The sequence below is a fragment of the Sebastes fasciatus genome, chromosome 12 (genome assembly GCF_043250625.1).
Source record: "Sebastes fasciatus isolate fSebFas1 chromosome 12, fSebFas1.pri, whole genome shotgun sequence".
Classification (NCBI taxonomy): domain Eukaryota; kingdom Metazoa; phylum Chordata; class Actinopteri; order Perciformes; family Sebastidae; genus Sebastes; species Sebastes fasciatus.
In genome coordinates this window covers 19943463-19965679 of record NC_133806.1, presented here as the reverse complement: position 1 = coordinate 19965679, position 22217 = coordinate 19943463, and the positions used below count along the sequence as shown (strand labels likewise).

Sequence of the window (22217 nt, the reverse complement as noted above, 5' to 3'; positions counted from 1 at the left end):
AAACCGCGCGGACAAGACATCTTAGGTGACAGAGAGCTTTTATTTGCTCTCTTTCTCACTTTCACTTCCTAATAGATAAGACATCAAGATACGCACTGGGAATTGTTTGTGGTGGTGTGTGTGTGTGTGTGTGTGTGTGTGTGTGTGTGTGTGTGTGGAGATGGAAGGGTGGGAGGGGGATGCAGGTTGTATGTGATTGCATCAGCCATAGTGCTGAATGTGGATTCCTGGATTTCACTCACGTATAGCAGGGCCATTGAAAGGAAACAGGTGGCGGAGTGCGGCGGGGGTGAGGGAGGGGGGGCTATTGTAATTAATGCTGCAGATGCTGCTTTCTGCAGCGCATCTGGGCAGTGCTCTCATTTCCAGAAATCTCCTCCAAATTCTCTGCAAATCCCTGCAGGCCTCCAGAATCCTTTTAAATCTCTCTGCAACTTCTTCTATTTCCCAGTTGTTTCTTGACCATCAACTCCAGAAAAATTTTTTTCCCGCTGCATCCGATACGACATTATATCCTCTTCTCTTCTCTCATTAGCTTTCTTCATCTTTTTTTTGCTGCCTCCCTCGAAAAGAACTCTTCAGACCCCCTGGAACCTCCACTTCCTCTTCCTCGCAACTCGTAACCCCTCCCACACCCACACACCTTTACATAGTTGAGCACACCAATGGCATGTGTTGTGCGGTCACAGTGGGAGGAAGCCTAGTCTCCTCTGATTACAGTGTGCTCAGGATTAGAGGGAATACGCTCTAACATATTCACTCTGGTATTATGCAGATATCCCCTGATGCTGCTTCACAGGAACACCACAGCCAGGCCAGGACGCTGCCTTGCCGCAAACGACATGCAGAGCGACCAGGTGGAATATGGCATCAAAACTGGCCAAAAGGGACAACAGGGGGTTCAGTTCTGAGGCAGAGGAAGGAAGGAAATACACAAAGTTGGATTAAAGTGAAAGTGTTGGAACCTTTTAAATAAAACATAGGGCAATTTAGAGGGCCAGAGAAATAACGGAAATGATATGCTGTATGCAATATCATCTGCTCTATTCCACTCCACTGTCATTTTGTAAAATTGCAACATGCGATACTTTCAGGAGAGAGAGAGAGAAAAAAAAGACATATTTTGATTTGCATTCATTCACACATCAAGGGCACATTAAAATAAGGGCAAAGAATTCAACAATCTTCTGAATTCTCTCCCCTCTTATCTCCCTCAGCTCGGCAAGCGCGGTGCCAACGGAGGGCTGGGGGAAAAAAAAGCATCTTTGCATAAAATAGCAAGCGAGCAAAATCTAAAACAGTTGGTGAGGAACTCTAAATAATCACGGTGCTTTTGGAGATGAATGCATTAGCATAACTTAGTCCCAGCGAAGTAATCACTCGTCTCAGGGTGAGAAGATCCCCTCCAGGCTCATCTCGCTCCTGCTGCTTCTATCCCCCTGAGTTCAGCCTCGGCAGAATGACTGACCCCCTGAGACTGAGGGTAGGACACGTGGCAGAGAGGAACAAGTTCGAGAACCCCATCGGTTTGTAGCAAAGTGCCTTCGGCAAGTGATAAGATCATACAGAAAGAAAGATAAATCTGCTACAAAGCATCGTTTGGTCTGTCTTTATCCCCATATCACTGTGGGAGTGACCACATGTACAGAAGAGACAGAGTGTGCAAATGAAGCTAGGACCAAGTCAGCATGTGTTCATCATAGGGGGTCTACAAATGAAGAGAGCAGCATCCAGATAAAAATTGAAGAAATACTTCATATCTAAATTATAGTTCAACTTATGATTTGTGCTACTTTGGACAGATCATAGCTGTGGCATAACTGTGCAGTTTAACACAGAGGATACATGTGAATGGTTTTGATGTGGAGTGAAATAAAAGTTGAGGCACAATCAAAAATCACACCCCTGCCCAGTGCCCTGTAACCTGTATTTGGGAACAAATACAATGTTGTGTTTCCCCATTTGTAAGGCAAAAGGTAGCATGCTGCTAATAGTGCCTGACTATCTAATAACACGGGGATCAGAATATAGCATGCTCAATGAATACTGTCTTGTATTGACAATTGAAAAAACAGGTGGAATCAGACTGTAAGCACACAAACATTTCATTTTCAAAGCCAATACTGTGTTTATTATCAAAATCTATAAATAGAGGTGACGTTCAAGATTGCCATAATATCCACAATTGCATGAAGCTCGCAGATTTTAATAGTGAAAACACAACAGTTGCAAAGAATGAAAGCCTTGGTGTTGGAGAATGTGTATTTCTTTTATTTGATTTTGGGTTATCCCATACATACACATGATTCGAGCTAATATAGATAGATAGATAGATAGATAGATAGATAGATAGATAGATGGATAGATGGATAGATGGATAGATGGATAGATAGATAGGTGTACTTTATTGATCCCGAATTGGGAAATTATTGTATTACAGCAGCAGGTTATCCAGGCAATGCACCAGAACAGTAAATAAAATGTACATATCAACACTAGAGAAATATATCCATAGAATACAAAATATAAAGAATACTGGAAAACACTATAAATACACCCGACTACTACAACTAGCGTAAAAAAAATCTAAATTATAAAAATACAATAACCTACTATATACATTAGCAAAGGGTGCAAGATACTATAAACATTAGCAAAGTGTGCAAGCTACAATGTTTTCTTCTTTAATAAAAAAATAATAGAAGCTAAGGTTACCTTCAAAATAGAGAAATACTTAAGTAATTGGTAAGTAGTAAAAACTGTTTTCAATTGTAGCTCTCTCCCAAACTGGTGTTCTTTTAGATGGCCACGCTTAAAAATAAAATATAGCAAAATAACCCTGAACTAAGCCCTCATTTTCATGTTTCAAAAGCCAAGTCAGACAAGTCATCTAAGAAACAATAAGTTGCAAAATAGGAATATATTTGACGAACAATGTTTGAATGATTCATGTTCTCATCCAAAAGAAGAAGAAAAAATGCATGTATCAAATCAAATACATGACTTACACACACACACCCTTGTCTACATGCTTGGCATACAAAAAGCCTACAAGACTAAACCTGCAGAAGAAGGAATGACATTCTGCGCATGCGCATTCACAAATCACACAACAGGTGGACTGAACGGTCCAATTAATGCAAAGTTGGGGAGATGACAAGTTATTCAAAGCACTGCAGGTTCTTCTGTCCTGAGTGACTGTCTGTGTGGATTGCAGCTACAACCGACAGCTTCGGAGTCCAGGCAAACAAAAGGTAACGTTACAGTGTGTAAAATAAACCTCCATTAAATACCTCAACAAGACCAGCAAGGAGTTACATACACACAGACAGCAACGCAGACACAGTTAACCATCTGAGGGGGAAAAAAGCAAGCAAATGCATTAACAGAAAGACAGACAGTCATAGACAGGGTGCATTTAACTTTAACTCACGTTATTTGATGTCTAAATTTATCATCCTTTCTGTCTAGCTGCACTTTTGTTTGGGTTGTTTTTCGGCAGACTTTGTTATTTAGGGTGCAATACCAGCTTTCACCACACATACTAGCTGACAGCCTGGGGGGGCGCTGTTTCGCTCATTTGATGAAACTCAATGAAGTCATGGCAGGCACATGGACATAATAAAGGTATCTGTTAGGTGACAGAAAATTAAGAAATATTGTATTAAAATGTTCAGTGATAGCTATTTTTGGGTAGTGAGGAGGCCCTGGCTGGCCTTGGTTCATGAGAGAGAAAGTCACTGGATTTTAAGGCCACTACTAATGAGATCTGTTCCAGATAAATGACTTGCTACATAAATATTATGTTTGTATAGATCATGGGTCAGCAACCTTTACTATCACAAGAGCCATTTTAGGCAAAAACAAATAAAAAATATTGTCTGGAGCCACAAAACATGTGAGCATTGTGATGAAGGTAACAGTTTATAGTCTAATTATATAGTATATAAGTCTAATGCAGTGAGGGCCAAAGTGCAAATGTACTACGGAGGATTAGGGCCACATTGAGGGGAAAAAATAGATTTCCAGAATAAAGTCATAATATTACAAGAAAAATGTCGTAACATTACGAGAATAAATTCATAACTTTATGAGAAAAAAAGTTTAAATATTACGAAAAAAAGTCATAACTTTACGAGAAAAAAAGTCGTAATATTACGAGAATAAAGTCATAACTTTACGAGAAAAAAATAAAATAAAACGTAAAATTACTACTTTATAATATTATGACTTTATTATCGTAATATTAAGAATTTTTTCTCGTAAACCTATGAATTTATTCTCGTAATATGAATTTATTCTCGAAATCTCAAATTTATTTATTTTTCCTCAATGTGGCCTAAAACTCCGTCGTACCATAGACCTACAACCATGATAAATGAAAATATATATTGCAAAACAAACAGTTATTAATTTCCATTTTTAAAAATCCACAGGGAGCCACTGGAGAGGAGCTAAAGATTCACATGTGGCTCCGGAGCTGCAGGTTGCTTAGAGACCCCTGGTATAGATAGTGGTGTTAGACATGTTTGCTAGTTTCTGAACCAAAATCCATCAAAAAGTAACTTAATGGAAGATCTCATAACAGAAGTTGCTGTCCTGTAATGAAGTTATAGTCTACATATAGGCCTTTTACAGATGAGACTGTTTCATTATAGATAAAGGATAAAGTAAATTAGACTAGAAATATACATCATTCATGTAAGGTTGCTAAACTGTGGTGAACAAGACAACAAACCTTTGATGCTTCGCCATTTTTATTGTTGTCATTTTACCTCCGCCGCCATAAAGGTTGCCAACTTAGGGATTTCAGCTACATTAATAAAAAAAAATTTGTATAGCCATTGATTTAAATTACACCATGTTGCCAGTACTACCGGACCAACATGGAATCAACATCCAATCAGCAGCTCTTAGTAGTTTTCGGGCACTTTTCAGCTCACTGTTTTTGTTTGCTGGTTACTGATTAAATCCACATAAAGTTCACTCAGGCGGATGAAAGACTAACTGCTGAGATATCTGTCTCATGAGCTGGCAGACCGAACCAGAGTAAAAAAATGTTATCCCAAAAGCAAGGCCAATATTTATTCATGTACTGCATTCAGCTGGGCAGAGAATAAAAAAGGCCTCAATATAGTGTATCAAGGATCCTGGTTGAGTGTGAGTGTGTTTTTCAATCTTCTGTTATTTTCAAAAATCGGTAAAAGCAGCTTTGAATGGCAGATAATGATGAAGTGATAAAGGGGACTTCCATTTCAAGTGTTGCGTGTTATTTTCTAAATGCAACTGTTGGCACTTCACTACAAGCCAAAGTGTTGTGAATACAGTGAGACAGTTGCTCATGATAACCCTCAGACCTTGTTATTGAAAGTTAGTAGAAAGTAGTTTGAGGTGTCTGCGTTATCATAGCTGTGACATTTTTATTTATGCATAATAAATGATGCTATTGAGCTTTGCAAATTTCCTTCAACCTTTTGAGCGCCAAAGACCAAATGCCATTGAGTGCACTGTACTGGAGTGGTCTACAGGAAATATGGATGGATAGTACTCTGAGAACAAGCAACGTTTTGTTGTCATGTTAGGGGTCGTTTTTTCTGTGTTCATGTGCCAAGAAAGAGTAACCCCATTGAAGTTGCCTTTTATTTGGATTCCGAAGAATTAGAAGGAGGCCAAATGTGAACATTTCCACTGGAGCTCGGAGAGCTCATTCACTACCGACAGAGAGCCTTGTGTATTTCAGTGTCACGGAGAAAAGTGTGCATTAGCATATTCTCACTGAAGTTCCCTAAAGTGGCACATATGGATGTATCTCATGAAATGCCGCCTCTTTCAGCATTGTGGTGAATGTTGCATGACTTGCATTGTGGCATATTGTGATGCATTCTCTCTTCTCTCTCTGCCTCTTGTGGGTCGTATGCTAACTGATCCATTAGGGGAAAAAAAACTCTACGTGTTTACTGTAAATGTGGCAGTATGCTGTACTCAAGCTTATCTTTTATACCCACATCCCATCAGTCATTTCCTTCTTACCTCTATTTCCTTGCTCGCGTTTGCTGATACGGCTGCCTGTTGTCTCCTTTAATCAGAAACAGACAGTGTTTGAACAGCTTTTGATAAAATAGAAAAGTGTTTTTTGACTTGCTGTGGGTTCTCAAGCGTCACAGGCTTTTTCAGCATGGAGATCTTCTATGTTGACCCGCTGATGGATCCAAAACCTTCACCCCTCGGATAACCACACATGCACACAAAACGACATGCACGAGCACTCAAGCGTGCACACACACATACCAAAAAGATAAGTGATATAAAGCAATCTGCTCAATAGCTATTTTCCGGGGTCAACTTTTCCTGTGCTGAAATGTGAAACAAAAGCTGTTGAGCTGTGTTCACTAGAATCTCTGGCAAAGTTACAACTTGTTGGCATCGTTGGTGGTTGGCCTCTCAGTAGGATGGCCGTAGTTTTGTATGTGTGTGTGTTTTGTGTGTCTGTTAGCTGGTGCTCATGTCTGTGCATTTGATTTTTGTGCATGAGTTTGGCAGTATGATTAGGATGGAAATATGTGTTGGCTTCCTGACTTGCTGGCAAAATCTAAATGAGAGCAAATGGAGAAAAAAAAGGAGGCCAGGAATAGAAGTTGGGGATGAATGGACACTGAGAAGAAGATAAAAGGTTTAGATAAAGGCAGTGTTTCTCCATGTGTGTGTCAACCCTCAAATGTTACAGGTGTTATCGTTTAATCCATCCACTTTCCGCAACCGCCGGTTGCTAACGCGTCGCCCCTCTCTCTCTCGCTCTCTCTCTTCTCTTGGCTGTATGTGTGCTTCTCTCCTCTATCGTCTCTGTTTCCTCCAGCCTGAGTAAATGTCAGAGCAAGCTGCTGATCTTCCCAGACCACGCCGTGGGAGACAGACCAACCTCATCGCCGTGGCAACCCTCTGTTCTGGCTCAAAGAAAAGAGGCAAGGGCGGAGAAGAAAGGAACTTTTATGCTTCTGAACCCCCACTAGTTTCCTCATCCCCCCTCGTCCTTGTGCATTGTAGCCCAGCCCTGAACCATGTGGCCAAGCTCCCAGGCTTTACTGTGACTAGAGAGGAGGAAGAGAGGAGGGCTGCAATTACTAAGTAGGTGACGAGGGATTTCTAAAAAGTCAGTTAGGAAATGAAAATAAGACGTTGTAGAAATATTGGCAGGGAGCCTATGGGACATTGTTCTTTGATAGATACTTAATTGAATTAAAGAAAAAAAAACTTCAATTCTGAAAGAAAAATCCTGCCAAAGACATTTCTCATACGAGGTAAAGAAAGCTTAGAATTACCAGCAAGCCAAGGAAATGGCCATATTAGATTTCCCAGAATACTTCCTTGGCTCGGAGCCATTGTATTTGGTTTCAATTTACACCAGCAGGAGGCTGCCTGATACCTTTCTTCTCTGGTAATGGCTTTCTTCTCCAAGCTGACTTGTCACCTCTAACAAGAAGTGTACCTTAAGGGATTTCAGTGGTCATAGGGAGTAGTCGTAGGAGCCTGGCCAAAGACTGTCACTCATATCCCGAGAAAAGACTACTTTTTTTGTGACAGCACAATCGGTTGGCACTAAGTTGAGTTGCAGAAATGACAGCATTTAGCTATTACCCTCCCTGGGGGAGAGGTAGGAGACCGTTGGAGGGACAAAAATTGAGAGAGAGAGAGTGATGGGAGTGTGGCGGTGGCGGTCAGAAGTGAGGAACCATCTGGTTGTAGGTGAGGGACCATATTTAACACTGGCAGAAGCCCAATATTGTGTCTCTGGTGCATCCAGGTTTCTGCCTGTAAATTTGCCCATTTCCCACCGTAAATCTGTCCATTCTGCTCCTGCAATTTTTCTCTGAATCTTTCTGCACCTGATATTTGTTCATTCATCGGGGTATCGGCAAGGAAACACACATAGACCATATTCTTTCTCTTGTTTGTCTGCTGCATCTTGTATGCTCTAACAATGCATCATTTTGTCCATCTTTTTATTCTTGCAGACTTGCCTTGACACTCCGATAAACTCACCTTTTGTCCTTTTGTGAGACCCGTTTCATCTCACCCACGCCAACTCCATTGCAGACTGCTGAATCACAGTAAGGCTTTATCTATAGAGACGAAAGACTACAATCGTTCTCCTTCACCTTTGTCATGCTTACAGCTAAAGTTGCTCACAGTCAGTCGATATATGAGCTGGTATAACTGTGAAAAACAAATGCACAGAGCTACAATGTGTACGCAAAAGCACACGTGTTGATGAAGGTGGCATTTGCATGTAAATGTTAGGTTTTGTGCAGAGAAAGGCTGTTTGGCCAATAAGAATCAGTAATTACACATATGCATGTTCCCTCATTAGAACTACTGTGCTTCGTGCATGTGCATGGAAGGGGGGAAGGAACAGGCTTGTCGTGAGAGCTGTGGCAGGTGTGTCTGACAGAATTTCCATGCCCTGTTTTTCGGGGATCTTGATCACGTGATTTCTCTTTGAAGGTGTGTGCGCATGCATGCATTTTTTTGCGAGCAATGTTTGTCATGTGTGTCTGCGTGGACTCCGCGTATGCATAATAGTGTTTTCTGCTCGGCTGGCTGTGCCGGTGTGCGCCTGTGTTCAGGTTGCACATGACCCCGACTCCGCTGGGAGGTCCGTGTCTTTCATGTCCCCTGTTCAGTTCTCCCCCTCAAATCTGGGTCAAAGGATAAAAGAATAACCCCTATCCGCTATGATTCACACACGCGCCGACACACACCGGGCTCTCTGAAAAATGACTTCCTGGAGATTTGAGTGGTAACAACAAGGTGGCATTGAGGAGGACACTGAAGCAGACAACTTTTAAAATTCACCTTATGTAGCCGCAGACACACTGTCCTAAATCTAGACCCTGTCACCTCTCTCTCTATTAACAACTGTTATTCACTGCGCCGGTTACTCATCCAGCCCTTCCCCATTCTAATGTCTCCCACTGTCTCACTCGGTTTGTCTCAGTACATCTCACGGTTGACCTTGCATAGACCAGATGAGAACGCTGGATTTGCAAGTCGGCAGCGAGTCGATTAGGAATGCGTCGTGGCTCGGTGTCTCCTGGCATCTCTGTGTCTGTCTCTCCATTTCCCTCTCTCAGTCTCTTGGAGACTTTCCTTCTCTCCCTCACTAAGCCCCGTCCAACAATGCTGATGCTCTGGACCGGCTTCAACCCTCAGAGGAGGAAGAAGCCATGCTGGGGGCATTTGTGCGTGTCAGTATGTGCAAAGATATTCATGGGTATGTGTGTGTGTGTGTTGCAGTTAGGGAAGATAGACCTTGCCAAAGAACAGAGTGAGCATCTTCAGTCCCCTGCGTTTCTGAGCAGTGGCTGTCATTGAGGTCTTTTCTTTCTCTAGTAAAAAAGACTGAGGGGAAGCAGGGAATTGCTCCTGCGCTGGGACACCCTGCCTCTCTCATAACTCCAGCCCTGTGGGCCTCAGGCTTGCAGCAGGGCAGTGTGTGTGGAGGATGTTAAGACCTACTGCCTGTCATAGATAAAAGCTGCAGACCTCCTACTAGCAGTGGGACACAACCATCTGGGAGGACCACTTGCAGTGCCTTATATCCATGCAACCTCCTGCTGCGCACCCTTGTATTCACACACACACAGCATGCCTAGAAGTCCTGTGCTAGACAAGGGTGGACCCTGTCAGATTGATGGAGAAGTCCCCTTGGCACACTTTTTTGTCTCCCCAACAACTTCTAAAAAACATTGTTCAAAACAGACCCTCCCCATCGCTCCCAACAGTCTGTGCATTCTCTCTCTCTACCACCTCCTTGTCTCCATTCCGCACAGCCAGAGCAGCACATTGTTCCTGGACCATTCCCCGTTAATGGAAAAGGGGTGTAACTTATGTGTCATTGTGTGAACAGTCATGAGTGCCTGACAGGGGACTATAATGACAGAAGGTGGTTTTCTCTGTCAGCCAGGACTTTACAGTGGATGGCAGGAAGTGAAAGCCACTGTATGCATCCTGCAATGGTTGATATGCTAGCGCACATCAGTGTAAAGTACACCCCTGTGGCTTGTGCAAACATCGTAGTCTGCAGTCCAGCTGTGTGCAGCACTTTGGCTTATAGTCTATGCAAAAAAACAGTTCTATAGTAAGTATAGTGTTCTTCTTTATACACCAACATGTGTTTTTTGTGTTATATAATGACCCAAACTGTGCAGATATGTATATTTCAAGATAAAGACTCTCTGTAGTGAACACAAGCTTGATCATTTAAACGGCACCAAACCAAGAATTGTCTCTATATATAATTCTTATGAGACCATTCCCTCTCTTCAACAAGAGCATATCTATTGCATTTCTACAGTATTGCCCAAAACCATCCACATTAGTTGAAAATATGAATATTAAACTCACATTTTTCAATTATTAAACAGCTGCATAATGAGACTTGACATTGACAGGCTCTCTCTCAGAACGCTGTCCGTGCTTTAAGCAGAAATATGTACTTTAATTATGTAGGTTTATAACACACAGTATAGGGTATATATGGTATTACAGTGACTGTCAAAGAATATGGCTCTGGCATAGTAATAGTTAATGTGTGGCAGTTAAATGTGAACTTGCTAGCCTCTTTAAAAAAGATGCACTAACCTGTAAGTGTCCAGCAGAATACTGTATACCATATATTTAAAGGGATAGTTTGGGTGTTTTGAAGTGGGGTTATATGAGGTACTTATCCATAGTCAGTGTATTACCTACAGTAGATGACGGTCGGCACGCTTCCAGATTGGAGAAGCTGACCGTTACCGCATGGAACCAAAATAATGAAATGCAAAACATATTTTAGCCACCTAAAGGAAAGGCCCACCTAAAAAAATCAGTTTATGGGTATGCTTTATTTTTAATATTTACGACGGTTTACCCTCCCGTGAGACAGCTATACAGTCCGACGGTCAACGGAAGCTGTTATCTATGCTCTCGCCAAAGCAACCAGACTCCATTGAAAACATACATTTGCTTTGCTTCCGTGCGGCAACTCCTGTCTGCTTTTCCAAGCTGGGGGCGTGCCGACCTTCACTGTAGGTAATACACTGACTGTGGATAAGTACCTCATACAGCCCCACTTCAAAACGCCTGAACTATCCCTTTTGAATTGAGTCATTGTTGAACATGTAAACAAAGGAATGCATGAGTTTACCTGGTTTACCTCACTCTTCAGTGGGATAAACTGAGACCTTGAGGCAGCATAGTGGTTGGAGGCTCTCCCATTTGGTTTCTCCTCTCCAATGACTCAGGTGCTGATCTTCTATCTTTACCAGCAGAGCCATAAGAAGTGGGAACACAGCGCTATCCTGGGAAATTACCCTGTCGACAGACGGCACATTGAGACTTCGTTAGCACAACCACCCAACCTAGTGCCTCTCCAGCCTGATCGAACGGAGCAACTCTCCATGACAGGGTAAACAAAGCAGAATCACAGGCATGATGAGGAGAAGAATTTTTTTTTTTCATGTGAATCAATTGCTAATAATCCCTGATGAATACCCATGTGGTTTTGTGTGTTCATGTATGTTCACCTATGAGCGTGTGCAAGTAGAAAGTGAGCCCCTTTGTTTTAATTATGCATGTACTGTATGTTTATTCTGTGTGTGTGTGTTTAAACGATTTTATATGTAAATTTGTCTGTGCATATAAACAATGTGTCCATATCAATATACGGTATACCATATAATATATTTCAGTGTTTTGGTATTTGTATTAATGCAAATTTGTGTGTTTTCGTGTGTTTACACTGTATGTGTGTGTGCGTGCCTTTGTGTGTTTCTTTGTGCGCTCCAGGCGGCGAAGAATGTCTGTGTTGAGGAGAAAGAAGAGGCAGAGGAGAGGTGCAAGTCAGAGACTGCAAGTAAACAACCTGCAGTAGCTACAGCAAGTGTCAGTCTTCCTGCCTCTCGCTTCCACTGCTTCCGAGCCTTCCTCCTTTTACATTTCATTCCAGCGCTTAAACAAACACACACACACACACACACACACAGCGATTGTGCTGCCAAGTTACCGGAGAACTCGCTCAGCAAACTTCCGGGCTTTTGCGTCTCTGCTCAGCTTTTTGTACGTAAATTGATAATTGAATCGACTATCGCCATGTAATCAATTAGGGTGTTCATCCCCGGCTCCGAATCAAACAGTTAATTGGCTTGTGCCACAGAGAGGCTGAGAGGGGAGAGCAGGCTGGTGCAGGAGGGACTGTTGGATTACTACAGATGGGTTCTCAGACCTATTTGCATTGTGTCTTGACTTTAAGTCCTTGATTGCCTCTCTGGTTCAGAAATTGCTTGGGTGCGAGCAGCACACAGGTTGGGATTGGACCTCGGTGACAAATCCTGCCTGTTTTAGTGAAGAGGGCAGGAATACATATAGAGCGCACACAGCGGGTTATCTCTCTGCTTTGATCCCAATCTTTTAGACAGATGCATGCAGGTTTCTCTTCCATTAAACACCCTTTGTTACTTTTTTACCCAATGTCCGGAAAAATTCTTTGCCACCTGCAGTCAGCACTGCTTTGTGAGCACAGAGAGAGCAAAGCATTTCAAGTCCAAACAACCCTGCAGTATTGATCCACCCCACACCTTATTCCATTTTGTCCTCTAAAACATGCCTTTTCAGTCGGTTGACTTCTATTCAAAGCTATCCAGTGAGACCTGTGTCAATGGGGAAGCTTGACTTCATTCCATAGATCTAGAAGCCCCCTGGGGGTAAGCATAGGCTGCTAGACCATGACAGGCAGGGGGCTAATAGGCCGGATAGGATTGGATAAAAGAAGACGGGGGGGGGGGGGGTTTTGCAAAAAAAGTTTTAAGAACAGGACACCGCCATCTGCTTTTGTGGTGATGAGCATCAAAGCCTGAAGGAACCCTGTTGGGTCCCTCTTTCAGATGGCCGTCCTACATATGGGCATCATATTTCACCGGGACAGACAGTCAGCAAGGCCCATTGGGCCACAGCCGAGGCCGCTATTCTGTCTCCCCGCATGGTTTCCAGCCTTTGAGAAGAGCAGCGAGATTACTTTTATTTCTCCGGAGAAATGTGGCTAATAAATGACCAGGCTTGACCCAGAGGATTTGGGCATGCACCCCCCCCTCCCTACACACCCCCACCTCACTAAATGAAGGTATGGAAGAAGAGGGGCTCTGTGGGAATGTTACTGTTGAGAAAAAATGTTAGAGAAATGGGTCAGTGCTTGGCTGCAACGACATGCTCCCAGGGTGATTAATTATTGAAGTGACTAATACTACATTTGCCCGGCAGCACTGGGGGCTTCAGTCCACATTGGTGACACCATAACAATAATCAGCCCTGCTGTATCTTTTACATCTATTTCCCCCGTCTCCCCGACTTCCCCTTAATTCCCACTCTTTCTGTTATTTTGCCCTTGCAGACTTCTGTTTTCCTCTTCTGTCTCTCCAACTTGACGAGCACAGACCTCATTATCTAATTATGCCTTTTCACTCATTCTCCCTATCTCTGTCCCTCCCTTCCTCTGCCTCTTTCAGCCCCTTCTCTTGTTTCCCCTCTGTCAGAGGCATAGCCTCTATCTACAAGTGTGCGAAATGTGATGGCCAGACACATATCAGTGCTGATGGAAACCAGCCACTCTCGTCTAACTCTGCTTCTCCTTTTTGCTTTTTGCTAGACTTTTCCTGCCTCAAGGTAGCATATGGCATTCTCTCAGACTGCTGGACTCGTTGGCCTCCCACACAACACTGTGCATCCATCTCTCCCTCACTCGCAGCTCCTTTATGGGCTCTCCAACAGTTATTTTCTCCCGTACCCCCTCTCCCCTGGTACCGTGCAGAGCCCCATCCCTCCACATTCTATTTCACACAGCCACACTTCAGTGACGCTCGCTGCAGAGATGGCTCAGGTCTAGCAGTTGGTGAGAGGAGGGCGGTCGAGTCTGGAAGGCACAGTCATTAGTTAAATATTAGCCAGACTGTGCTCTATTCCCCCAACATCCAGGGGAGGGGTGCAAGAGCCATACCCTTCCAAAACAATGGGCCATAAGGGGATGGCTTTGTGCCCTCACGCTCAGATATATGTGTACACACACACAATACTCCCTTCCTTACAAACCCCATACAGATGGCGATCTCTTTGTTATATCTTGTACATAAGGTGCAGTGCATCGTACCCCTTGAGAGATGTGTTAACCTTACCAAGGTACAAGCAGCAGGTGTAACAACAATGAAGGTGGGGTCACAAACAACAATAGACAAGGCCCACAATTACCCAGTTGCACAAAGGAAAACATGCCAGACATAGTGGATATGTGTTGTGCCTGCAGATGTAGAAAATACAGAGGTGAGGACAAAAAGACAGCAAAGTTGAACAGATGGTTACACACAGTGGAAGCGCATATTTATATATTATGGCGAGATAAAAGAGAACCCTCATTTCCTGCCTTGTAAAAGTCACAGTCAAGTAGCTGATGATTACTTTGAGGTAGATATTGCTTGCTTGGGTATTTCTGACGTCAAGCTGCGGCATCTTTTAAATTACAGTCGGGCAGCTGTTTTATTTTTCTCACTTGACGTTTCTGTGCAGACCATAAGGAACGGCATCATCCTCGATATGATTGGTCTGAATGGAAAAAAAGTTGTAAGGATAAAGAGGATTTTTTTGTATAGTTTGTTTTCCCTCTGGATTGAGACAGATTCTTTGATTATAATGAGAATGCTGCGGACACCATATCGGTCAGAGTCTGAGGTCTTGCTAGGAGCGATGCTTTATCTAGTATGTGTTTCACTCTGTTTATGTGTGTGTCTCTCTCTCTCTCTCTCTCCAAGGCATGGTGTATGTTGTGTGGGAGCCACAAGACGCAAGCATGGAGTGCACAGGATTCATGCTGTTTGTGTGGTGAAGGGAGTGTGGAATTTATGCTGTGAGACTCAGAGATCATCTCTGCTCTTCCCTGGAAGCCTCTGGTCAGAAACCGCTTTCGCAGCACACTCCCTCGCTCCTCATTTTCTTCTGCTCACTTCCTTCTCCTGTTCTCTCTCTCTCTGTTTACCTCCTCTCTATTGTCTTCACTTTAAATGTGAGGACAACATTCAACATGTTACAAAAAGTAAATGAACCAAAATAATGATGTGATGCACAATATAACGTGACAATATGAATTACAGGGGTGGGAATCACCAGAGGCCCCACGATACGATATTATCACGATACGATATTATCATACTTAAGTCACAATACAATCGTATTTCTAATAATATACATATATACAGTCCAACTAATTTCATATGATGCCAGTATCTTCACTCTAATTTTAAGACTGAGTCCGCTACCACCCCTAAAAGACAGAAAAGCGGCCATATATGGTATTAGTTAATAGTTTATGTAATAAATAGGGCTGTCAACCGATGAAAATATTTAGTTGCGTGATTGTCCATGACCCCTTTGAAAATGGCCATGACAGTTTTTCCTCACCAAAATTTAGCGCAACTCTGTAGCGTTATTTAGCGTTCTTCCCGACAAGCTAATATGAGATGGATTCCTTAGGTTTTTATAGTTTCATATGATGACAGTATCTTCACTCTAGCTTTAATGCGTTAAAGAAATTAGTGGCATTAAAACAAATTTGCGTTAACCCGTTATCACGTTAACTTTGACAGCCCTAATAATAAAAGATCAATACTTGACGTCCGTGTATTGATACAATATTGACACGCAAAATATCGTGATTCTATTCTGTACCGATTTTTTCCCCCACTCCTAATGAATTATGACATTTACACAGAAATTATTATGAAAAGTATTATAAAGAAAAGTAACTCCCTTTGTGGAAAAGGTATGTCAGCTTTAAGTTACAGAACCCAATTCCAATAGGATTTCCATCTGAGCTGCTTTTTTATTGATGTACTGTAATTTCCATATAATGTCCTTCATAAGGTACTCCACTCTTCGGGTAACTAAAAGCAGACGGCGCTGAAATTGGAAACAGTCTGCTTCATAACTTAGTAGTCCAGAGTCAATGCTTTCTTTCTGGCTGCAGTCACCTCGTGTCTCTTTGAGTCTTTCTTTTCTTTTTGACAACAGAGAGGTGGTTGAGGTCGGGTATTTGAGCTGGTGACAAAAAAGGCCACTTACATTTGCCAGATTTCAGAACCACAGTGAGCAATACATACACTTCTGAAGGCACAAATTCACCCGCCTACTGTTACTGAGTGGAAGCTGACACTGTATATACAGTGCAACACTATACTGGATTGACTAAAAACAACCTTTGACCAATCCACATCAATATGAATGTACAGATAGATACTGGTCTGTAAACTTTATCTCCTGTTGCCACACCCGTATGTTTCCAGCTTTGGTCTTTATCGTTCCCCAGAATCCCCAGCAGAGTCAACTGGGCAGGCACAGGTGTGAGCAATTAGTCGGATTCAGTAATGTACTCGCCTGCTCTCAGCTCTGTGCTCTCCTGAGTCCCAGACGGGGCCCATTGGGCAGGCAACAGTGCAATTAGTTCAATTTGGTAGCGTCGATTCATCCAGCAGCAGCCCCCAATGCACATTCTCACTACAATAAAACACAGCACTATGAAATAGGCCTAATCCTCGCTTTGGCACAGAAGTTTTGCATAGTATTGAATGAATCCACAGTGTCCGCCTAAAATACGCTCTCAGCGTGCAGCCCAGAATTGAGTTTTTTACTTTGTAATTGCTGCAATTACAGATAGATTTCTCTGATATATTTCACCAGTATGGTGCAAAAAGACCTGATGTAGGATGCCCAGTTCCCACTTATTGATAACCAAAATGATCATTGACTCATTTTATATTAAACTAATCAATGAATCAATATGCCCTTTTTACAGCAGGCATTTTGACATGTCATCGCAGGGTAAACACAGGTGTAATTAATAACATTAATTATGGCCCTGGTATTGTGCATGCTGGCTCAATGGAATGGCTATGACACTAAATACAACGGGTTGAAGAAGATTAATTATACGCACATCACGTAGGTGCAAGGCAATCAGAAGAGCATCAGTAAAGAAAAAGGTAACGCCGGCACACTACTCCATGCCACAATATTTTTTATACTTTTGACCTGACGAAGATCCAAGCAGGATCGAAATGTAATCAATAAAAATATTGTGGCATGGAGTAGTATGCAGGTGTTACCTTTTTCTTTACCAAATACAATGGGACCATAATTAATTTGATCAATTACACCTGTGTTTAACCTGCAATTACAATGTCAAAACGGCTGCTGTGAGAAGAGTCTATTGTTTTAAGTATGCCTATAGTCAAACTCCCTTTTGTTGTAGTGGGAGTTGGGATGTTTCAATTCAGCACATAGCAGACAACTGTTTTTGTTAGTGGTCAAGATACTTATTTAAAGGAACAGTTTGACATTTGGGGAAATATGCTTATTCGCTTTCTTGCTGAGAGTTAGACGAGAAGATCGATACCACTCTCACATCTGTCTGTTAAATATGAAGCATGGGAGATGTTAGCTTAGCTTAGCATAATAACAGGAAACTGGATAAAAAGCCAGCCTGGCTCAAAAATGCAAAAATGTCCTCTGAGACTCTGGGATGCAGTTATAAAAACTTGTACTTCCTGCATCCAGCACCATCTTTTGACGTGACAGTTGGATGCAAGGGAAAATCACAGGCTGCTATTTCAGCCTGGATATTTTCTGGGTAGCCAGGAGGCATGCTTTAGATGCCCCCTCAAAAACGGAACTTCCATGTTCTGTTTGCTAGTTACGTTTCCAACAGCGAAAATGGCATCCCAAAACATGAGTGCAGAAGATGTTGTGGACGAGGATTTTTTACAGTGTACGTTTTACAATGTTTTTGCAGATGCGGATATTTGGCCGTATTTATTCCAGCCCGAGTATTCGGCCAGAGAGAGGCTGAGGCTGCGGCTGCAGGAAATGGCCGGCGGGGACCCTCCAGAACCTGAGCTGCCGAAGAAAACACAGAATGGTGGTGACTTTGCCCAAATTGCCCTCCTATGCAAACAAACACAAAATCATTCTACTGCAATGAATGTCAGCGTGGGCAGTTTTTGTTGGATGATGTCATCGACGGCAACCCCCCGAGAGAGCCTGTCCATGTGTTACTATGAAAGTTTTCCTCAATCCCATGGACAGAGGTGTGCCGGAGACCTTCTTCAGGATGCTGAAGATAAACTGGATAAGACAAACAAGACCAGCAGGGCCGAGAGGGCACTGGGTGAGTGTTTTTGACACCTAATGCTATTTTAAGCTGTTTTGTCGAGTTGCCTCTTAGCGAAATGCTGAGTGACTTTAAGTTGGACTTTTATTGTGAAAGGTAAACGCAGAAGGAGTGAAGCTGTAATGCGTTGCCATTGACAATGTGGAAAATGATAAAAAGAGTTGTTGCCATCTTGGTTCACGCTGGTTCGCGACTACGGAGCCTACGAGTTTTTATTTTTATTACCTGCATAAGCAAAGACGCAACTTGGCTACAGTACGCTTTTGCTGGCCGTCAGTAGCCCACGCATTGCATCCTGGTACATGTAGGCACTGCCGGCATGGCTCCGCAAACAGGAGAAAAGCTTTCTCAGCCAATATAGCAGGCACTGAGTAATTTATTATGTCAATGGCCAACATTTACCATCAACACTAACTGAACATCCACATAAAAGATGGCAAATTTTTCCTTTAATCCGTACAAAAAACAAGTGTAAGAATGACAGCTTGTGGTTTTAAAGGGAGTTTTGTGCTGGACTGTTTCTGGGCTGGTGACTGCCAATGACTCCCTGGAGTGTCCGCTGGTGTACCCTTCAGTTTTTGTACAAATTAAACCAAGATATAACATGCTAATTAGTGAAAAATATTGCGTATTCACAAAATATCAAACTATTATTTTAACTTTGTGTCTGCTTATCTGCCTGTGATTAACAACACACCAGCATACACAACATACCCTTTATGCCTGGCTTGCTTATAGATTTCCCCAAATTTCATACGTTTTCTATATAATGTGATGGTAATATACTGGCCCTTTTGTAGCAATGGGTTTCAAATAATTAAATTAAAAAAACGCAGAGTTCCCACATTTTTCACATCAATACTCACGTCAATGGCCTCCATTGTTATGTATGTATGAAATATTCGGCATGACTGTTTGGGAGCCTGACTGTGAAGATTTTCACATATAGCATGTGAGCCAGAGAGGCGGTGCTGATACATAGCACACTTACCCCATTCACAGTAATTGAGGTGCAATCCCTCGCCCATATGGTGTATATTTGCCATGCACACATGCACACTCAATATCATCTCCATACGCACATGTTCATAACCCTTTAATCAATTAGTCTTTGGGGTTGCATGGGAATGTCAGCTGGTAGCACTCAGGGACCCCTCCAGTTCCTCTCACACTCACACATACACACAGGTAGATCACACACACTCCTGCCCCCGACATCCCCTGATTAGTATTTAGATTGGTCCTTAATCTGGTGACAAAAAAATATAAAATTGAATAAGCATATTGCACAGAATAAGCAGATTAAGCTAAATGCATGTAGTTGATATTGTTTATTGTTTACAGTGTGTATAAATCTGCATATTTCTTGCCATGTGTGGTCTCATAACATGCGTATACCCCACTTGAGGTCACAACTGTCTGTAAATGGACCCGAACCACCCACCTGGCACACCCCCTCTCACCACCTTGCGAGTTCAGGAATGCATAGCCTATAATGTTCTTTACCGCTTGCACTGTTTATGCAGCCTGCACACTCATTTAAATAACCTTGATTACTTTATTTCAATGTGTGTGTGTGGGAGAGAAGAGAGAGAGAGAGAGACAGGTTACAGTGGTAATACAGTGTTCTTTGGCACTTTTAATTTCTGTCGATTATGACAGTATGTGGAGCCTGGCTTATTTGTTATTATACCATCAAGTCTGTGTTTATTTTAATAAGGCTTATAATGAATGGCACTATTAGAGAGCTGAATTCAGGAATGTGCACAGGCGGAACAGCGCTGATTGCCCATTCAGGTTTTTTCCACCCTGTTTTCTTAAAGGGGGGTGTGCGTCGGGGAGTGGTGGAGGGGTCTCAGGGCCGATTCACATTATAATTAAAAATGTCCAACCATCTATACGCAGTTTGTTTCTTTGTACGTTTGGCGCTGGAAGGGAACCGTTGCATGTCCGTGCTTGTTATTCTGACTTCGTTGTAACAGTAAACAGCAGCCAAGCAAGAAACACAACAACAAAAAAATGTTGATCAAAAGTTATTCAGTCTAGAAAACTGTTTATCTTTAGTCCATTCTCAGCCTCAACAGAATTCACGCTCCCTGTTTAGGACCTGTCAAGATGCAATCAGAAATGTTGAATAGACTTTTAATCAAATTATATGTTATCTATCACGCTTCCCCCCTAAGGAGTCAATTTACCTTTAAAATAACAATAATAATATCAGACTCAAATGTTGTGTATGATTGCAACCGCTGTTCAATGCAGCTTTAATCAGCACATTCTCCTTTGTCTTTGCTAGTTTTCTCACACTTTTGCAATTAAGCAAGAATTTCGTTTGAAGTTGATTGCCCCCTTCTTTCTCGTTGCCTTTGTCTGTAGTTATTCAAATGAGAGCATAGCGACCCGGCATACCACCCTGCATTGTGCCTGCTGAGTTTATACCACTGCTATAGAGCATAAACAAAGACTGTTTAATTAGGTGCCTTGCACTTTATTAGTCCTTAACTCATACTTAACACACATGCATGCATACACACATACACACGCCGGCATCCCTCTTGAATACACACAACGCTGCCCGCGTTACAGTCTTAACTTATTGAATAATGAGGCTCTTGCTCGGCTAGAACAAAGAATAGTTAAACTGCAATGAGGGCCAACTTGTGTGTGTGCATGCGCTTGTGTTTGTGTGTATCCGTGTATCTTTTTGGATGCTGACAAGGGGGAAGAGCTTGTTAAGAAGAATGTTTTCTTGGCCAGAAAAACAGCAGCTTTTTGCTAACTGGCCTTTTTTTTTGTCGGGATAACAAAGAGAAGTGGAAATATGCAACATTTAAAATCTTAAACTGGTGAAACCATCTCCGTCTTTAAAACATATGCAGGCCCATGCGCTGACGTCCTTTGTCTTAACTGCTTGCTTTTCTCTAACTTGGCTCTCCTCCTTTTGTCCCTTTGACAACTTTGGCCCAGTAGACTCTTTAGGCCGGTCACCATGGAGACTCACCCTCAAGTGGCGTGGGAGTGGTTCGGGTCAGGGGAGGTCAAGCCGAGGGACTGTTTTGGCAAACGGAGCACGCTTCATTAGGCCTTTTGGCTTGGGGTTCATTAAAACTGCAGGAGAGGACATTCCAGGAGACTCTATTAACCAAGCAGTCTTGTGACACGCTGTCAGGCCAACAGATTTCAAACATCTTGTGTTAAACCGCCATGACCCCCCCCCCCCCCACCCACCACCACCCTCACAAACACAAAGGCACAAATCCACACACACACACAAAACATACTTGCACAAAAACAAGTGTAGGCTTCATATACACGTGCACAAACACGCGCACACTCTCACGACTCCCTACGTCTTCTGCGGCACTGCTGCCACACTCTACCACACACACACACCCACACCCTCCCTCACACACACACAATAGCCTCCATCTGTTGGCCCGTTCAACTTTCCCTGGCGGTCCTCTGGGGGTTGTGAGTCTGCAGGTGGAGGGAGCCACACAGTCACCCTGCCATTGCTCCTGTGACACCTTCAGATCAAAATAGATGCTCAGAAGGAGGGCAGAAGGAGGGAGTGCTTGAATGTTTGGGGAGTAAAGGAAAGGAAATAAATACATTTCATGACGGATGAAGTGTTGTAGAGGTAGGTTAGATGATTAGGACAGAGTGACAGGGTGGGAGGAAGTTGTATTGGTGGGAATGAAGTGATAGAAGGCACAGGGGAAGAATAAAAGAAAGGCATATGCTCTGCAACCTGCTCCATATATCTTTAATCTTATTGTTCAAGTGGAGCACATGCCAGATAATGCGGCTAAAATGACTTACAGAATCCTATCAGATCGAGCCACATGCTATAAGTAAATCAAAACACTTTGGTTAGATCAAAATGCAAGCTATGGCACTTCAGAGGGAGCCTGTCAGATCAGTGCTTTTAGCTGTCCGCTGTATAAGCAGGTATAACTGGATTATCCTTGTGTTT

At 42.7% G+C, this 22217-nt stretch overlaps 1 long non-coding RNA gene across 3 annotated transcripts; it reads left to right on the top strand.

Annotated features, from left to right (window-relative positions):
- The first annotated feature begins 8007 nt into the window (after window positions 1-8007).
- Window positions 8008-18203, top strand: LOC141779239 (uncharacterized). Of its 3 annotated transcripts, none has more exons than XR_012596235.1 (5): window positions 8008-8105; window positions 11307-11446; window positions 11827-11893; window positions 14832-14969; window positions 17864-18203. It is a non-coding gene; the product is annotated as an uncharacterized LOC141779239 (long non-coding RNA). The 3 variants fall into 3 exon arrangements; XR_012596236.1 differs by having other exon boundaries at window positions 11827-11922; XR_012596234.1 differs by lacking the exon at window positions 11827-11893.
- Window positions 18204-22217: the final 4014 nt, after the last annotated feature.